Source organism: Loxodonta africana, chromosome 1, assembly GCF_030014295.1.
Source record: "Loxodonta africana isolate mLoxAfr1 chromosome 1, mLoxAfr1.hap2, whole genome shotgun sequence".
Classification (NCBI taxonomy): Eukaryota; Metazoa; Chordata; class Mammalia; order Proboscidea; family Elephantidae; genus Loxodonta; species Loxodonta africana.
In genome coordinates this window covers 158,510,494-158,532,282 of record NC_087342.1, presented here as the reverse complement: position 1 = coordinate 158,532,282, position 21,789 = coordinate 158,510,494, and positions in this window count along the sequence as shown.

The following is a 21,789-nucleotide window of genomic DNA, read 5'->3' as shown; positions in this document are numbered from 1 at the left end:
AACTATATAAAATTCATTTAGATGCATTAAGATTACTAAATCCCATCAAAATTTTCCTTTTTGTGAAACTGCCACTTTTTCATCCAAACAAAAGTCTAAAAGTTTATTCTATGAATGAGTAAAATAGAAGAGACTGTCAGACAGCAAGCCCAGGGGACTATTCTCAAAACAAGGGGATTAAATGATGATACATATACTGACTGATGAATTAAGAGATTCCCAAACCTGCACTTCTGAGCTCTCAGGGAATTACCTTCCAAGAAGGAGACTGGAAGTTTCTATTCTGGGGGGCCTGACTATTCCCTCAGGACAGTTCTGGAATCCTAGCATCAAGTGAGATTATTTTAGTGAAGCTCTAAGTAGACTAAGACAAAGGATAAAATGGGATGTGGGGAAGCTTGCCTTCATCATCCTTCTTCTGCCACTGTGACACTATTATTAACCTGAGGGCAGAATGCCCAGGTGGAGCCTGGCCCAGATTCTTACCTGTGCTTGACTGAACTAAACCACCTGCTGATATTCTTGCTCTCTTCCTCATTCCCTATTTCCTGGATCAGTTAAGCATGTTCATTTGATCCCATTAATGTTCTCCTTTGACCAACTCCTGTGAGCTAAAAATGGGACCTTGTAAGCTCAGAAGCAGAAAATAAAGAATTACCCACTCCCTCTGAAGATATTTCTGCTGGAAATACCCAAACCCTGCTCCTCCCTGCTTCAACCTAATCAGATGGCCCAAAATGCCTGGCAATACCATGTGATGGTAAAGATGTAGGAAAATTAAAACACTTATGTGTTACTGGTAAACATAAAAATTGGGGGATGCCTCTTTGGGAGAACAATTTGTCAATATTTAGAGAATTGAAAATGTATTCCCTTTGGACCAGTAAGTTTACTTTCAGGTATATACCTTATAAAAACTTAAAGAATTCCTACACGCGTGCACAAGAAGACATGTCTGCCTCAGATTTATTTCAAATAGTGAAAATTTGACAACTAAATGTTCATCAAAAGAGGAATGCCTAAAAAAATTAATATTGAAGCAAATAGATTATATGTCAAATTGCAGAAAGGAAGCTGTAGTATCATTTTCCCTATCACTACAGTAAAGGAATTAAAAACATTGTCTCTCAGCGTACAAACAAAATTCATGATAATGGTTGTCTCAGGAGAGGAAATAAGAGGAATAGGATCATGGATCAGAACATGAGGGAATTCAACACTGTCTGTATAGCTTGCTTCTTTTATATTAAAACATATGGAGCAAATATGACAAGTTGATAACTGTTGTCATATCTTAAAGGTTTACCTGTGGCAGTTTGCTACATGTATTTTGATGAACATTCATAACAAACAAAATAAGGAGGGTGGAATTGGAGTAGAAAAATTGCATGTATAAGACAAACATGATTTCATAATTATGCTAAAGACTTTCAAATTAGACTACCTGATTTTGAATCCTGCTCCAAAATCGTTATTTTTGATCTTGGGCAAGTTTCTTCACTTGCAAGACTCATTTTAGCCTGTATGTCACATAGGCTTTTACCATACCTCAGATTTTTTTTTAAGTTAAGGCAGAGAAAATGCTCAAAGATTTCATGGAATTCTAAGGACTCTAAATTTGAAGTTTTAAAGTTAATAGTTTTTTTTTGTGCAATAATACCATTTATTCTAATCCCTACATACTAAAATGTGTATTGTGTGAGTCATTTATATAATGATAAAATTAAAAGACATGTAGGAGACAATCCTTAATAAACAATTCAGGTTTTTTTTTTTTTTTTCCTTACAGATGACTCAAAGCATCTAGCTTGTCTCAACATAATAGCTCTTTGTTGAAAGTCATCCATCTCTATTTTCTGTGACATTGTATACTTTGGTGACACAATTCATTGGGATAGCACTATTGGTATCCCTCCTAAAACAATGGTCCCATCTGTGGCCACTTTTATTACCACACAGGCAAAGCAGTGTGCATCATTCAATAACTGGCTAGCCAGCCACAGTCTCCGCAATGCTCTCATCCAGAACTACCAAAACTCACAGATGGATACACTGCTGTGATAACATTGGACTGTTCTCCCAAATGAACTGGAAAGTTGCCTTACTCATTGGAATCCAGAGAACCATTCACTATTATCCCATGTCTGTGCTATTAGCTCATACTCCAGGAATAGCCTATGTTTTGGCCTACGGTGTACAATAACTTGTGTTTTAGATGCAAGTTCATGCTGTCACTTGGTTGAACAAAATACAACAATAGAACAAATACAGCCTATTAATATAATTTCTTAAATTTAGCAGACTAAGCTTATGACAATAAGTAGTAAATTGTATTTTTATCTCAGCAGAAGTGATGACATACATAGAAAAATGTGGAAGACTGAATAGATTACTTACAGTTTAGGGAGCTGTTCAAGGAGACAACCAATAATAGTGCTACTGGACTATAAATCTAGTAGCAGATTTTGTACAAAAGGCTAATATGATTAGTGTATCTACCACAGCAATGTGAATACAATTATAATATCATCTCACCTAACCACATGTTACATTGTGTATCCATATGAGCACAGCTAATGAAATTTGGTTCAGTAAAATTCATATGGCTCACGGTAATTTATCATGCTTCTTTAGCAAAATGTAGCCTTGGAACAGATGGGGATGGTGGTCATTTATTGCTTTCTCTCCTGAAATGGCCAATTCTGGAGCGTAGTCTAGGGTTTTTTTTTTTTTTTTTTTTTCTTATGAAGTACACAAAGTGACAACTTCTTCTCAGACAATAAAACACAGTAACTTAACCACTGTCCACTGAAGCAAATGTACTTATGAAGAAAGATGGCTTGATAAGACAAAAATTATTCTAGTGCAAATTTTCAAACTGTTCTCAGTCCTGGGGTCTATTTGTAAGAGGTCGGGGCAGGAGGACACAAGGAGGTAGACAACTTCAACCAGAGCAGCTGCAGATTTAAGGGCTTGACTTGTTCAACTCTGCTTGCTGAACAATATCAATCTCCCCGAAAATATTTAAAGTATATTTAACCTAGTACCCAATACCCTCTTTATCAAATTACAGACAGTAATCTTCATGGAACTTTGCAAACTGATGCAAAAGTTTATTTGAAGCAAAAATTGCAAAAGAATGACCTTTTTTGTCAAAAAAAAGTGAAGGGTTATTTATAACAGGTGGCACGTGTACAGTAGAGTATTTGACCAAAAATACTGATCTAAAATTTTACAATCATTAATTTATTTACTCATAACCATCCTAATAATAATCTGATAATCCTAGCATTCTTCTGGTGTTTTTTTTGGGAAATAAAGCACTTATACATATAGCACGTGGAAATTGATGAAATTAAGTAAAACAGTCGTGGCATAGCACGCCCATGCATACACTGTGCATGTCTCCTGACTTGTCCAGAAGTGAATTTCGGCCGCATTCACTCATCCTCCCATATTACAGGTAAATCATAACGTTCTATTCATTTTCTTTAATCTTCTGTTTATGTGCATAAAAATAATCCGAAAATGCTACTTTTGGTCGTAATTATATAATAAAGGTATAAGCCATGGTCAAGAAATCATAGATCAAGTTTGGCAGCACTCGGTAATCAGAAAATTAACAACCTGTGGGTTTGTTTCTATTAGTTTAAGTTGATAATTATACCACATGAACTCAACAGTCAATCTGCCAGTAAATAGTTTTGGCTTAAATTTCAAGTAATATAAAGCCAATACCTACCTTAAGTGAAGTTTCCATGTGATCAGAAATAGAAATTAAAGTTAGCAATATATAAAAAATTAACAGTATGCTTATGAAAATAACTCCTGTGGGGTTGTGCAGTTGGCTAAAATATATATATATATATATATATATATATATATATATATATATATATATATATATATATATAAAATGTGCTTGTTATTTGCATAAAAATACAGTAATGGTAGTAATGATTGGTAGTAATAATCCTATCCTATAATCAGACACATTTTGGCAGATAAGGAATGTAAGCTACAGAAAGATCAACTGATATGCCCTAGGGCAGAGAGGTATTAAGGCCAGGGACAGTTCTGGAGTTTGTGCCCTTAACTACTACACCACATACCTCAGGGGGCTGTATGACTTATACTTCAATATACCATGGAGTTAAATAGCACACTATTGCTTCAGAAATATATCAATGATATTGAGTAGAGAGAACAGAAAAGGATCTATTTCTTTGTGAAAACTGAAGATATGAAAAAGGTATCTTTCAAATTAATAGGGAAAATATAATCAAGAATTAAATAGAGTGGAACAGACATTTATTCATAAATAAAAATTGACTTTGATATCTACATTTCAGGGTATAGAAAAATTACTTACCAATTAATGTTCTAAGTATTAAAAATCTACGTAAGTAATAAAAGAAATCATAGAATATTTTTAGAGTTTATGTGTAGAGAAACCCTCCCAAACAAGACACAAAACCAAAGATACATAAAAGATTGGAAGAATTTACTATGTGAAAATTTAAAAGTTATAATAAAACAAACATTCTTAACAAAAGTAAAAGACAAGTACATGGCTGAAAGCATTTTCATAATTTCATAATTACACAAAGGAGTAATAACCATAACACAAACGAAACTTGTATGATTCAGTAAGAAATAGACAAAAGGGGAAACAAATTGGTAAATACTACGCATAAACACTTTACAAAAAATAAAAAAGTACAAATGATCAATACATTCACAAAAAAAAAAATATTTTCAAGCTCACTAGTAATTTGCATAGGGACCCTGGTGGCTCAGTGGTTAAGAGATCAGCTGCTAACCAAAAAGTCAGCAGTTCAAACCTACCAGCCGCTGCTTGGAAACTCTATGGGGCAGTTCTACTTTGTCCTGTAGGGTTGCTGTGAGTCGGAATCGACAGCAATGGGTTTGGTTTTGGGTTTTTTAATTAAAACAATAATGATATATCATTTGTTTTCTGCCCAACGTAAGTTGCAAAAAGTTAAAAGTGTGATTAATACCCCCTGTTGAGGAGGATATGGGGGAAGGGAGCTCATACCATTGAAGAGTATGATAAAATAATTTGGATATTAGAGGGTTAATTGGCCTCATTGACCAATATTTAAATTATTCATACCTTTTGACTTAATGGAATTGTGCCTACAGAGATGCTGCGACAGGATTATAAAGATATAAGGAAGGTTAATAAGATATGATTTGCAATATTCAAAAATTAAAACTACCTAAATCCCTATCAATGGCTAAAATACTGACACTTTTAAAAAGGAACAAAATATATATGCTCAAATGAAAAATATCCAAGATATCAAGATATATTGTTAAGTGAAAAAGCCCAGTTGCAGAACAGCACATTCTATCCCATTTATGTAAAATAAAACTATATAGACTTATATATGAATAGGAGCCCCAGTGGTGCAGTGGTAAAAGCGCTTGGCTGCGAAACAAGAGGTGGGTGGTTGGAACCCAACGGCTGCTCCCAGGAAGATATGAGAGTTTGCTTCCCTAGAGAAGAGTTTGCTTTGAAAACCCTTTGGCACAGTTCTACTCAGTCCTATAGGGTCACTGAGTCAAAATTTGACTCGACTAAGATGTATGTAAACCTACATGTGACAGACTGATTGGAATGGTAAATGTTCACTTGAAGCTTAATAAAAATTTAAAAAAAAAAAAAAAAATTTGACTCGACCTCAATGATTTTTTTTTCTGGCTTCACACTTCTGTATAATAAAAACATAAGCATATTTAAAAAAAAATAATTTTCAGAGTAAATAGGAGACACAGGGCTCCTTTTCCCTCAAGTACTCCCGATATGTCCTGAGAACAAGGACATATTCTTATATGACAATATAGTAAGATAAATCAAGAAATTTCACACTGATACAATACTATTGTCTAGTAGTAGTATCTGATGCAATAGTATCATCTAATCAATGCCTCTGTTCAAATTTCATCTATTGCCTTAAAAATGTCCTTTATAGCTATTTTTGTTCTCGGTCCAAGACCAAATCCAAGATTATACATTGCGTTTAGTAATCAAGTTTCTTTAGCCTTGTTTTATCAGGAAAAATTCCTCAGGAAGCACATAATGTTGGTTTGTATCAATATTAGAGATGTTTGTTTTCATCACTAATTTTTCTAGGTTTTTCCATTGTAAAATTACTAATTTTTCTGGTACAATTACTAAGTAATTTGTGGAGAGATTCTGAGACTATATAAATATTTGGAGTTCATTCTGGTAACTCCAACCCAACACCACAGTATTCCTTCCCTACCAGTGTGGATCCCATTATTCTCAATACATTTATCCATTTGCTAAAGCTTAGAAAACACATAAGGCTTATCTAGAACTGCTAACTCATACCACTGTAAAAAGCAAACCTATAACTAGAGTTTGATACTTGTTTGAATTTTTTTAATTTGGGGTACAATTATAAACACTAACACTCACACATTTTAGGTTTACAGTTTAAGGAGCTTTGATACATACAATTATATAATTCACATTATTTTCCAGCTGTAGACTATTTCCATCATCCCAGAAAGTATCCTAGCTCCTGCCACTTACCAATCAATCCCCACACCCAGAGACAAATATTATGTTCCAATTTTTCCACCATAGATTATTAGTTTTGCTTGTTGTAAAACTTCATACACATGAAATCATAGTACACTTTAAAAAAAATTTTTTTTTTACTTTTTTTTTTATTGTACTTTAAAGATTTACCGAACAAACTAACTTCGCATTAAACAATTAGTACACATATTGTTTTGTGACATTGGTTGCCAACCCCACAACATGTCGACACTCTCCCCTTCTCGACTTTTGGTTCCCTATTACCGCTTCCCTGCCTTCTCGTCCTTGCCCCTGGGCTGGTGTGTCCACTTGTTTTATGGGCCTGTCTAATCTTTGGCTGAAGGGTGATTTTAACTTTATAAGAAACTGCTGATCTTTTTTCCAAAGTGCTTTTTACCCGTTCACACCGCCATTAGCAAAGTATGACATTTCCAGTTGGTCTTGTTTGTTTTTAAATTTTACGTATTCTGGTAAGTATGCATTAGTATCTCATCGCAGTTTTAATTTTAGTTTCCCTGAGAAATAAAGACATTGGACATATTTTGGTGGTCATTTGTGTATGTTCCTTTGTGAATTGTCAGCTCAAGTCTTTTGCCCATTTTTAAAAATTGGGTTGACTTTTAGTATGGTGTTGAGGAATTTTCTGTATTTCTGGATAAAAGTATTTTATCAGATATGTGTATGGGGAATACTTTTCTAAGGCTGTGGCTTGTATTTTTAGTACCTTAATAATGCCTCTTAATGAGCACATTTTAAAAATTTTTATAAGATTTAATTTATCATTTTTTTTCTTTTATGGCCATTCCATGCTGTACTTTAAGAAATTTTTGCCCATTCCCAGATTACAAACATATTATACTATGTCAGGTTTCAGTTGAAAACTGCAGTTGAACTTCTGGCCTCAGGCAGAGTAGAAAGAAAGGTATGACAGTCTACTTCCAAAAATTAGCCAATGAAAACCCTATGAATCACAAGAGGATGTTGTCTGACTCTTTTGCTTTGGACATGTTATCAGGAGAAATCAACCACTGAAGCAGGGTATCACATTTAGTGAAGTGGAGGATCAGCAAGGGTGAAGGAAACCCTTGGTGTGATGAATTGGTACAATATCTGCAACAAGGGACTCAGGCTTTGTGAGGAAGATGAAGGATCAAGCAATGTTTCATTCTGTGGCATATAGAATTGCATGAGTTGGAGTCACTTGAAGACAACTATCTATTGTATTTATAGCTTTAGATTCTATGTTAACAATTATGATCCATTTTGAATTAATTTTTTTTTGCACAGCATGAGTTAGATATTGAGGTTCATTTTCCCCCTAGGGCTATCAAATCCTGGTGACACAACGGTTAAGCATTCAGCTGCTAACTGAAAAGTGGGCAGTTGAAACCTACCTAGTGGCTCCATGAGAGAAAGACCTGGCTCTCTGTTTCCATAAAAATTACAACCAAGGAAACTCCATGAGGCAAATCTACTCTGTCACATGGGGTCACTATGATTTGAAATTGACTCGTTGGCACCCAACAAAAACAACAGGCTTATCCAATTTTTCCAGTGTTATCTAATGAAATATTTTCCTTTTCCTGTTGAATTTATTTGGATCCCTTATCAAAAGTCAATTCACTGAATATGGATCTGCTTTAAAACTCTAATCTGTTCCGTTGATTCAGTTACCACTATGCCAAAATCACATTCCACTGATTACTGTAGCTTCACAGTAGGTTTTGAAATTGGGTAGTATAAGTCCTACAATTCTGTTCTTTTCCATTCAAAACTGTTTTTACTATGCTAGGTTCATTACATTGTCATAAGTTTTCTGGGTAGAGACTGTATGTTTTGTTAATCTCCAAATACTTTTTTTGTATTGTGATGTGTGGATCGCTTTTGTGTGGCATTTCTAGCCATGGTCTTGTAACTTCCACCCAGGTGATTGGGTGTGACTGTGGATAGGGTAACTGGGGCCACCAAAGGGCTTGGTCAGTTTTGTCATCCTGCTGGGCCTGAAATGAGCCACTCCAGAAGTGGGAAAGAGAAAAGCCCACCACCACCAGGGAAGGACAAACCCACAGTAGAGACCTGCAGGAGACTGCACTTTGGACTTCCCAGCCCACAGACAGAGAAGGTTAGTGCCTTTGGGTAAAGGTCTAGGGCCAGGGAGAGGCAGGCCTGTGAGCTTGGCTGGTAAGCGGCTGTCCTATGGAAGAACTGTTTCCTGAATGTTCCCGAACCTGAATTGTAACCTGTTACTTTCCTAATAAACCTCATAAGTGTGAGTATTGTCTGTGAGTTCTGTGTGGCCATTGCACTGAATTATGAAACCCAGCAAAGAAGTAGAGAGTGCCATGAGAGGGATGGTTGGTGTCAGAATTGGTGAAGATTGCAGAGAGAGTGAGCCCGGCTTCACGGGAATCAACCTTGGGCTGTTGATCTTGATTCTCCTTCCTCTTCGTGAAGTTAGGTCAGACATTGTTACCACACCATTTTTACAGGTATACTTGTAAAAAAATTGAGTTTTAAAAATTTCTGAACTTACTATTGTTGTTATTGCTGCCCAGTCGAATTTGACTCATAATGTGACAGGGTATAACTGCCTCATAGGGTTCTTAAGCTGTAATCTTTACAGGAACAGATCGCCAGGTCTTTCTACCTGAGGAGTTACTGGTGGGTTTGAACAGCTGACCTTTCAATCAGTAACCAAGCTCTTAACCATTGTGCCATGAGGGCTCCTAAACTAGAGGGATATGGATCTAAAATGAAAACTGTCAATGAGAAAAATTAATAACAGACATCTTACTTTGATTTTAGTTTTTTTTTTTTTTTTCTTACCCACAAAGCCAAATTTTTAGCCGCCAGGCCAGAAACCACCTAGTAATCTCATATCAGCTAATCTCAGTAAAAGGGAGGTTCAATCAATCATATTAAGATTAGCCAGTTCTTCTCCCTCCTCTTCTATTTATAAGCCTGGTTGTAACTGACTACTTTGAGCCATTTGCTTTTTCTTGGAATCAGAATTCTGCTAATTTCAATATTATAATCTGTGACTCTAAATTATATACATAAATCTGCTTTGTCAAAAAAAGTCATGTATGGTTTATGAATATTCTACTATTACATATTTCTTCTATGTATATTTATAATTCATGGAAAATCAAGAAAATTCTTTTAGTAAATTTTATTTCTAGAGATTCAAAATATAAACTAAAAAAAACCCCAAACCATTGTTGTTGAGTAGATTCTGACTCATAGCGATCCTATAAGACAGTGTAGAACTACCCCAATAGGGTTTCCAAGGCTATAAATCTTTACGGAAGCAGACTACCATACCTTTCTCCTGCAGAGTGGCTGGTGGGTTTAAACCACTGACTTTTTGGTTAGCAGCTGAGTACTTTAACCACTGTGCCACCAGGACTCCAAAATATAAACATACTAAAATTATTAGATAAAAATAGAAATAACATCATCAAATCTAAGTTTAGAACTGGGGAAGCTGTCTTGAAGCTAATACATAAAAAATTACAGGAGTATAATTAGAAGATAAAAAAATGGCATAGTATAATATAAAAATCACTGAATATTCAGTCAGGCATGTGTTTAAGTTCCGACTTCTTTACTTTCCAGATGTATGTCACTGTCAAAATACCTACCCTTCTAAGTATTATTTTTCTCATTAGTGAAATAAGGATTGGGACACCTATCTTATAGGATTCCTGCAAAGATCAGAGTTCGTATATGCAAAAGACCAATGACTTAGAACCACTCAAAATATGATAGAAATTAGTAGGAATAAACGTTGTATAATGTATCAGCCAATGAATCAGGGTATCCAATATTAATTAGATGAAAAATCAGAGAAACTATGCCTATCACAATATTAAAATGCAAATAAATTGACACCGAATCCCCAAAATCATCTTACTCATAAACTCAAGTTCAATTAAAATGCACAATTTCTTGCTTAAAGTCAGTATTTTTTTTCTGAATTTATAAATCTGACTGAGTGGTGTTGAGGAAAGCAAATGAGGCAAACTAGAACAGAAAAAGGAAATGTTGCTTCTAACCACCAACAAATGAAGAGCATGAGTGAAGAATATAAGTCTTTTGTATCATCTGGATGATACACTAAAGGTGTTGTTGTGTGTCATGGAGTCTGACTCATAGTGACCCCATGTGGTAGATTAGAACTGCCCCATAGATTTTCCTAGGCTTTAATCTTTATGGGAGCAGGTCACCAGGTCTTTTCTCCTACAAGGCTGCTGGTGGATTCGAATCACCAACCTTTTGGTTAACAGCTGAGCTCTTAACCAGTGTGCCACCAGAGTTCCTTATAATAAAGGTGCCTACAGATATATGGAAACACTGGTGTTTTACTGGTTAAGTGCTACGGCTGCTAACCAAAGGGTCGGCAGTTCAAATCCACCAGGTGCCCCTTGGAAACTCTATGGGGCAGTTCTACTCTGTCCTATAGGGTCGTTATGAGTCGGAATCTACTCAACGGCACTGGGGTTTTACAGATATATATAGTTTTGAAAACTTATCTAGTTTATTTACATAGAAAAAATGGCAATATTTCTTCCCTTATATATTTCAGGTTACACATTGCTGAGTGATTTTTAAAGAATATTGCAGTTGTATACACTCAACAGCTAACCTAAAGGTCAGCAGTTCAAATCCACCAGTTCTACTCTGTCCCATAGGGTTGCTTTGAGTCAGAATTGACTCAATGGCAACAGGTTTGTTTATTTATTTATTTTTTAATATATAGATCAAAGATACCTGCAACATCATGTCATGAAATACGATGACTTAGCTAGGTTTGCCAAAGAGGTTAAAATAAAACCAGAAGAAAGAGAAGGGAAGAACAACAGAGAAGAATTCCAGGCTGATAGCTTTGGCTGGGGTCTAAGCAATAGAACACTGAATAGTAAGCTTGGAGAATAGAATATTATAAACATAATGATATACAAGGCAACCTTCAGATAGTGGAAGGACACAGATAATCTGCAGTAGATAGAGCCTCTGGCTTTACACCGTAAATGTGGGGATATAAAAAATGTATATTCTTTGAACCTTACTTAATTAAATCTAAGATTCCATTGGCTATAATATAAAGCATTATTTTATGTATCTCTACAAAAGAAAAAGTATGCTGTCAATTAAACTATGATGCATAATTAATTTTAAAAGCATCCCTAATTCAGTGTTGATACCTCGCAAGCCTGGTTCAAATTTCAGCTCTGATGTGTTCTAGCTGTTTCCCAGGGCAATTGTTTTACCCTCTTAAAGAATCACGTAACTTGTCTATCGATTACTGAGTAATGAGAATACTGACTTCATTGACTCATTTTAAGAAATGTATAAACAGGTTTATGTAAAACATTTATGGCTGGTGGTTGGAGCTCAATGGACAACTGTTTCTGTTCTACTTCTGTTTTAATAATGTTCTCATCTTTTACAGAATGTGTACCTTTCCGTAGCCTAACAGCAAGAAGTAGAGTCTAGTCTGTGTTAGCAAAAGGGAATAAAGCTTGTTTGTTTTTGTTGGGGAGTAAGTTCAATAGAAAAGTTTTCATGGATACAGTTGCTTTGGTAAACCCACTTGGTGAAATATAGATCAATGCTTACAGATTCTAATTGTGACAAGATATTGAAATAGCAGTGATGTTGGTTTTTGTCATCAATATCAACCCAGGAGTGACAACAGAGAGAAGCAGCAGGAATCTAATTGTTTCAAGAGAAGAATAAAAAAGATAACATACATAGGAAGTACTTAAATAATGGGACAAAGAAATCCAGGACATGCTGAAATAGATAAACGAATAAATAGTGAGTAAATATCTTTATAAATTGTAATGATGTTTAAAAACAAACAGGAAAGGATAGAAAAGAATAAAATGAGACAGAAAAGAAATGTTGTTGTAGTTAGGTGCCTTTGAGTCAATTTTGACTCATAGTGACACCGTGTACAGCAGAGTGAAACACTGCCAAGTCCTGCACCACCCTCATGATCACTGTTATGCTTAAGCCCATTGTTGCAGTCACTGTGTCAATCCATCTCTTTTTTAATGATCTTCTACTTTACCAAGCATGATGTCCTTCTCCAGGGACTGAACCCTGCTGTCCAAAGTATGTGAGACTCAGTCTTGTCATCCTCGCTTCTAAGGAATATTTTGGCTGTACATCTTCCAAATCAGATTTGTTCATTCTTTTGGCAGTCCACGGTATATTCAATATTCTTTGCCAACACCATAATTCAAAGCCATTAATTCTTCTTCAGTCTTTCTTATTCACTGCCCAGCTTTTCCATGCATTCGAGGCGATGGAAAACACCATGGCTTGGGTTAAACACACCTTAGTCCTTAGAGAGACACCTTTGCATTTTAACTCTTTAAAGGGGACTTCTTCAGCAGATTTGCCCAATACAATTTGTTGTTTGATTTCTTGGACTGCTGCTTCCAAGGGTGTTGTTGATTGTGGATCCCAGCAAAATGAAATCCTCTACAACTTCAATCTTTTCTCTGTTCATCATGATGTTGCTTATTGGTCTAGTTGTGAGGATTTTTGCTTCTTTATATTGCGGTGTAATCCATACTGAAGGCCGTAGTTTTTGCTCTTCTTCAGTAAGTGCTTCAAGTCCTCTTCATTTCAGCAAGCAAGGTTATGTCATCTGCATATCACAGGCTGTTAATGAGTCTTCCTCTAATTCTGAAGCCCCATTCTTCTTCATGTAGTCCAGCTTCTTGGATTTTTTGCTTAGCATACAGATTGAGTAATAAAAGAATTAGAAAATATAAATTCCTAATAATGACTGAATAAAAATTTTAAATAACATCAGAATAATGGTGGGAGAGGCCTTAAAGGATATGAGAACATGAAAAATGACTTGGAATAAGATGTAAGTATTAATTAAAAATAAAAAATTAAAAAACAAGAGCAAATTGAAGTAATAATGTAAGATAAACATGTTGAAATATATCAATAATCACAATAAATAGAAATGTTTTAAACTCACCAGTTAAAACAAAGTGGCTGTTCGACTGGATTTTTTAACAAATCCAGGTATATGTTATTTTTAAGGGTCATATTTTTTGCAGTGAGCATTAAAAAAAAAAAAACAAAAAACACCAAACCTGCTGCCATCAAGTTGATTCCAACTCATAGCGGCCCTGTAGGACAGAGTAGAACTGCCCATAGAGCTCCCAAACAGTGCCTAGTGGATTCGAATTGCTTACCTTTTGGTTAGCAGCCATAGCTCTTAACCATTACACCACCCCATTTCCTGCAGCGAGCATACCCAAAACCCAAATTATAAGGACAGATCAAAGTTTACAAATAATACCTCTACAGCAATTGCCCATTATTTCCAGGAGCAATTAGTACAACTTTGAAATGTCCTCAAGCCTTAGCAAAGAAAACAATTAATTGAGCAATCTTGTTAATGTTTTAGGCTGAGATAATCCTTGATTCTGTTTTTATTTTAATGTGAACACTAGCAATGGACTCTATCATCAGTTTCTACTGCTTCAACAATGGTGAACAAAACAAAACTGAACCCATTGTCTTTGAGTCAATTTCGACTCACGGCAACCCTGTCTGTTTCAGAGTAGAACTGTGCTCCATAGAGTTTTCATGGCTGTGACCTTCTGGAAGCAGATAACCAGGTATTCCAACCAACAACCTTTCAGTTAGTAGCCCTATGCTTAGCCATTTGCACCACCAAGGAACTCCTTTCAACAGAGGCAACAAGTTCATATTTTGTGGCACTCCGAGTTTCTTAAGGGAAGAAATCATGATTTCTATGTATATTTGGAAATTCTGGTTCTAGCCAATTCACCTTACTCATATCCGTTGTTCAGTACATTTGCGGATACTACACTACTCCTAGTGGTAGTAGTGGTTTTTCTCCTAGCATAATTTCATAGCGATGATCTGTTTTAATTTGGAAAATGTACTGTAAAAACTAAGGAAACAAAATGCTATCCCTGACATATTTTAGAGATGCCAATTATTTCAGGCCACCTGTTTTCTAAGTGATACTGAAGAGTGATATATGTATGCAACATTTTCCAGTGAATACATAAAAGCATTATATTTAGCATGATTAATCTACTAGTGGGTAATGGCTTCTCACCTGCTGCTCTTGTCCCACTACAGATGATTATAAATGAGCAAAAAAATTTGTTGTTTCTGAAATATGCTTGGGAGACTCCAATTTCCCGTAATATATTGATTAAGACTTATCTTGTGTCTAAATAAAAGGCCAATTTTTTCAAACCAGTGGGAACAAACAAAATTAAACAAAAGCAGTAAATAAGGAAGACGCCTGGTATTTTTGTGGACCATAATTAGACTGATTAATTTTTAAACTTTGGCACTATGTGGATGCATTCATAAATACCACCCAGGGGCACTCTAAGTTGGTTTAGGAACTAGAGATCTTTTAGATCTTTAGACCTTCTGAAAAACGAAACTTGTTATTATCAAGTGCAAAAGTAGATTGCATTAAACTTTATTTGAGAAACTGCCATCATCTTAATTAAAGTATGGCTAGTTTTGAATTAATTTGTATCGATACATGTAGCAAAGCTCCTGTGGGATACTAGTGACTTATGTTTTCTCCAGTACTCTATTTATTTCACTTTTTATGATCATAGAGACAGCATGAGGTAGTGGTTAAGAGCTTTCACCTAGAGTCAGACACATTTTGAATTCTGGCCTTACCACCTACCAGCTGTGTGTGCACAGGGCAAAATGCTTGATTCTTCTAAGCTTTATTCTACAAATGAGGAAATGTACTAACTCAGAGTTATTGTGAGGATTAAAGAAGGTAATGCATTCAAAACATCTCATATAATACCTACCCTATGGTAAGCACTCAGTTAAATATAAATCATCTTATTGACAGGCTTTCCTATTCTGTGACTACTGTGTATGATTGCTACTTTCTTATGTCAGCATGAAAATCAGAGGAGCAAAACTCTTCACTGGGTTGAATGTCTTGGTAAAATTCTGAGAGTCTCTTGGTATATTTGGACCTGGGGGATGCTATTACTTGTTTCACTTTTTGAAATATAATAACCTAATCAACTTAAGGTAGAGGAATGCTTATGCAGTCCTCTAAAAAACCGACAAGTGTCATGTCAAAATTAATAAGAAAAAAAGAGCTCATTGGTCACTCCTTCAAAATGTAATGCTTATCCCTTTAAGACCTTTTCATGGCTGTTGGGACATACAGTTACCCACCAACATTTTATGCCTTTCAGGCTCATTGGGAAGCTGCTTTCTCACTGATAGTGCATATTGATACAAGGCAGGGGTTTTTATGACTGTTTGAAACTGAGAAAATGGGCACATACCACAATTTACTGTTTCTACAGGGTGTTGTATGAGGTGTGTACATTTTTGGTATGAAAAATAGAAATTTTGACACTTTTTGGGGGGACACATATGTTCCAGTGGACTCAGGGGGAGCCTATGGGGGGTAGAATTGGTGGGACAAAGTATGTTCCTCTGGACTCTAAGAGTAGGTTTTGGGGGGGGAGGGCAAGAAAAAGATATCCATACTACCTACCAAATATTCAACAATATTCAAGGATTCAGCATGCTTCCATTAATGAAAACTCATGGTATCAACAAAAAATTCAAAGCAGAAAATAATTGGTCCTAAAATTAATAATATCATCTTCTCTTTTTATTGAAGCCTTCTGGCTAATAGAATCTTAGATCCCTGGAAATCATGATAAAATCTCTACTCTTATCTTTTATTGAAAACCTCTCTGATTTAGAATATGGTAGGCAGTTTCCTGCAGAACAGTGTGAAAAAATCTGATGTTTTTTCTGTCTTTCCATTTTATAAGAAAAAAGAGTTATATCAAAGGAGAATGCAGAAACTCCTAAAAACGCTAATGTAATAATCTTTTTCAAATACATTTGGTCGTATAAATTGAATAAAAAGAAAAATAAGAGAGAACAAGAGATATTTGCATGTAAAGAAAGAATTTCCTAAACAAAGTGGTTAACTTCTGTTATTTCAAGTAAATTATCAACACCATCACCAGTGCTTTCAGCATCAAACATATGTATTTATACTTGTACTATTTTATTAGTAGAAATTTTATTAATCTCCTATTAAGTGCATAGTCTAGGACTAAAGTAGAATTATCTTGGTCAAAATAAATTTCAAAATAAATGTTTAGGCAGCTACTATGTAAAATAATTTATCAAAAACAGAGATGCAAAGACTAATATGACACCATTTCTGTCCTTTTCATGTCTACAGTTCTGTAAAGATATGACGAATAAAAGGTGTACAACAAAGTAAAATCATCTATGTATAATATTCAATGAATGCTTTCCAACAATGGAAATGTAACTAACATTTATGAACCACCAAATCTGTGCTTGACACTGGACTACTTGTAAGTGATGTTTTTCTGTCTATCTTAAGATCAACCCTAAAATTATGCATTTTTAGTTCCATTTTACAGATGAGCAAACCAAAGCTCAGAAAGAGTAACCATCTAGTCTATGTTTAATAAATAGCACGTCAACACTGTAGCTTAGGTCTGGTTGCATCCGTGCCCACTGTTTTTCCTATTATATCATTCAGGTTGTAGAGTTTGATACTTCCCTGGGAACTACAAACTATATATTCTAAAACGACTAGCCTAATAACTTTTATCCCACAGAGAATGGAGATATACATAGTACAAAATCACTGATCTTGCTTGAGCATATGAGAAGTGACTCCTGTTATTCCGTGTCTAACTGAAATCACTTGCTATTTAGCACTATGTCACTTTCTGTGTTATGCCTTATTGTTTAATCACATGTGTCATTTATACATACGCAACATGAAGAGAAACGCTGATTGGTCCTGAGAGAAGTACACCATTACGAGAGCATGTTGTTAGCTGCCATCTTGTTGGACCTAATTCTTGGCAACCCTATGTACAACGGTATAGGGTCTGTTGTAACCCATAGGATTTTCACTGACTGATCTTCAGAAGTAGTCTTCTAGGCATTTCTTCCTAGTCTGTCTTTCTAGAAAGCTTTAATGAAATCTGTTCCGCATCATAGCAACACACAAGCCTCCACTGACAGGCAAGTGTTGGCTGTGCTTGAGGGACATTGTGAGGGAATCATATCTGGGAAGGTGAGAATTCTACCTCTGAACCATCACTGTTCTCAAGAGAGCATAGATCCAGACAATTTGCTGAGCATTTTGATTAAGACCCATCAGGCTTAGTAACTCTAGTCTGAACGTAATATACACATGCAAAGACTACCTTTAGTTTATCGGCCCTGAAACAAGGAGCAGGCACAAGGACTAAAGATTATCTACAGTCTTTAGGAAAAAGAAGTGGAGAATGATTTTAAGGTTTACCGCATATTTGAGTATTTGGGTGGTGCAAAAAGTTAAAGTTGGTCAATAGCTTACCAAAAGGTTGGGCGTTCAAGCCTATGCACAGGCACCTAAGAAGAAGGGCCTGGTGATCTAATTCTGAAAAATCCATGATGGAAAATCCTATGGAGCACAGTTTTACTCTGACACACACAGGGTCGCCATGAGTCAGAATTGACTCAACAGCAATTTTTTTTACACATATATATTCATATGCTTAAATTTTTTTTTATTATTTTTTCAATATTGCGGTCACGGGGAAAGCCCTGGACTTAAAACAGAAGAAGAGTCTTAACGTATTTTATTTATGTTTCAATTAATTTTATAAGGTTTCTTTCTGTTAAAGTATATTTCTTCAAAAAAAAAAAATTTTTCAAGATTACGAAATTTGCTTTTAGGCTATCTTGAGATGGTTCAGTTTGAATGAATGGATTCTGTCCAACAGTTTAGCTTAGATGTTTAACACAATTGACTACTTTTACTTGTCTAGCAAAAAGGAAAGATTGGAGCATCTATACTCAGAGGTATAATATTAATCTTAAAATGAGGAACTCTTATTTCCTTTCTAGACTGTTTCTCCTGTTCAGTTCACTCAATATATAAGCAAATGATGTCATTATTCACCTACTTTCTCAGGCCAAATTACTCAGAGTCATCCCACTTTCTTTTCCTACCTTTACATGCCACATTCAGTCCAACAAAATCTCCTATTTTCTCTAATCTTGCACCTGAATACATCTTGCCGTATCTACTACTACAAATTTGAGTACAAGAAAACTTATTTTTCAGTGGGACAAAAGTAGCAGATTTCCAGTTGGCCTTCCTGCTTAAACATTTGTCTTCCTATTGTCCATTCTCAGCATAGAGTTCAAACTAATATTTTATGAGCATAAATCATATCTTTTCTCTATTATGCTTAGAAATGTTCAATAGAGGGTGATTCATGTCCCAGTTTGCTTGGAAGAGTCCTGGTTTGTTTCTATTTTTCTGCCATTATTAGAGCCCCCCTTCGTTCTCCAAAGTGTCCTGCTTTGGAAGACAGGTTATATAGTTACCCTATTTCAATACTTCCCATTGCAACTGAAGTCAAGTCACTCTCCTCTCCTTAGCCTACAAGACCTGGCTTGATTGACCTCTCCATATCTCATTGACTTCATTTCTCATTTCTTTTCCCCTCATTCGATAAATTTCAAGCTCACTGGCTTTTCTGTTTTTCAAAGAAGGTCAAACTCATTCCTTATTCCAGGGCTTTGCATTTGATTTTCCCTCTGCCTAGAATGTTCTTCCACCAAATCTGTACATGATTGGTTCCTTCACAGAAAGAACCTTTTTCTAAATCACCAACCACTCTTTTATCTATAATCTTCATTTACTTTTTTTTTTTTTACTAAACATATGTTATTTATATTCACATAATTTTTACTTTTTAATTGGGTATATTATACTGACTTATTTACATTTTTTGGTGAACATGGTTTATGTTTTCCTACTAGAGTGTAGTTTACTAGAATGTAGCTGCTAAGGTCGATTAATAGCTTTGTCTCCAGTGCTTTACCTTGATATAATGCTCAGCACTTAGTGGCTGCTTTACAGATATTTGTACCTTACATGAATGAGTTGTAGAGACCCCAGAGTATAAATACGATGTCTTTTTATAGAAAGTTACTGCTGAATAAATTGATGCTTCACCTGAAGCAAATACTCCATGAATAGTTCTATAAATTTTGGGTCATTAAGAAAATATATTTGGAACTAAGTGAAAACACTGATAAAACTGTGGTAAAGATAAAAATACTTTCAGGGATTAATTTTTGATTTTGACTTAAACTTACAGGCCTGTGATGACTATATGTTCATTCAGTATTTATAATGCTGCTGGGATCGAATGATTCATACTCATTATCTGTTTTTTATACTTTATTTTTGTTATCATTTATCAATCAGAAAAAGCAAGGACAAGAGGTAGAATGAGGTAAACTAGTTAACATGAGACACAACCCTGAATCTGAGGGGAAAATGGCTTATCAAAAGAATTATCCAACGTAACTGTAATACATTAGTGAACCTATGAGATAGTGTGATTCTTTGTGCCTGAGCAGATGCAGTCTCTGTGTTTATTAACAGTAACTATAGAAATTAATGGAAACCCTGGTGGCGTGGTGGTTAAAAGCTACAGCTGCTAACCAAAAAGTCAGCAGTTCAAATCCACCAGGTGCTCCATGGAAACCCTGTGGGGCAGTTCTACTCTGCTCTATAGGGTTACTATGAGTCGGAATCGACTCAAAGGCAATATTTTTTGTTTTTGTTTTTAATACAAAACAATAACCTCTGTGAGATAACTTTTGTGAAGTACCTACAAAGTGTTTGGTACAATTAATTTTAAGTTCTTAACCCTTTTTTCTTTTCCTTTTTCCCCTCAGTTCAACTCAGTTTGACCAACATTTATAGAGAGCCTTTATGTTTTTGGCCTGGTGCTAAGTTCCAGAAACCCCAAGATGAAAAAAACTCCATCCCGGTTATGAGGAATGTCCATGTTTATATGACTGAGAAGCTAATGTAACCCTATGGGCTACAGATCACGTTAAAGATATTACTGAACTCAGCGCATGCTTTTCCCAATCTTCAGCTAGAGGTAAATATAATAAAAATGTTTAAAACTGAGCTTCTGTTCTAAAATTACTTTTAATTATGAACCATAAGGCAGTCTTTGCATTTTTTAAAAATTGATTGGTCCTTTATTATTTACTATTATAACCAAGGACTGGACTAGACTAGAAAGATTGGGAAGAAAGAGAATAAAAAGCTGAGTCATTTATAATGAAAGTGATGTCTTCCTGGGCAGTCAACCATAAAGATGATTTTGAAGCACAGCAATAATAGATTCTATGCAAAACAACACCTTTTACTGCTCGAGAAGAGAGGATAATCTAATCTACTGGATGATTGAAGTTGTGTCTACAGAGCTCCAAATATTAGGTTCAAATCGTAAAGCAATCATGCAGGCATTTCTGAACGTTTGGATTTTAACACTGTTAAAAGCAGCAATTTGGACACATCACAACTTTAGGGACTCTAAAACTTAAAACTCTAAGCAACTTTAGAGATTTTCCAGTCTAATGCATCATTTTACAACCTACATAGCTTAATCAAATTGTTCAAGTACCCATTCTTATTCAGTGACGGAATTTGAACTAGAACTTAAACACTGATTTATTGTTCATTATTTTTAAATTGTAATTAGTTTAACACTTCAAACTCACTTTCTCTTTTCACCTGTATTTTTAGTATTACATAGACCCAGCTTGTAAGAAATATGCTAAAATTCTTGAAAGGACGACCACTGATTTAGTGAGATGTGCTTTTGACAGACATTAGTAGATAATTTCTTGCTAGTTTTTTTTTTTTTTTTTAAATTCTAAAAGTACTTGGTACAAGGAAGTTTAGACGAACTAATAGTATTTTGATTTCTTATAAAATAAGTACTCTGGGTAGCATAAACTATTAACACTTGGCTGCTAAGTGAAAGGATGGAGGTTCAAATCTACCCAGAGTTGCCTTGAAAGAAAGATCTGGCATCTATTTCTAAAAAATCAGCCACTGAATATACTATGGAGCATAAAAACCAAAAACCAAACCCAGTTGCGTCGAGTCGATTCCGATTCATAGCGACCTTATAGGACAGAGTAGAACTGCCCATAGAGTTTCCAAGGAACACCTGGTGGATTCGAACTGCCAACCCTTTGGTTAGCAGCCATAGCACTTAACCACTATGCCACCAAGCCTATGGGGCATA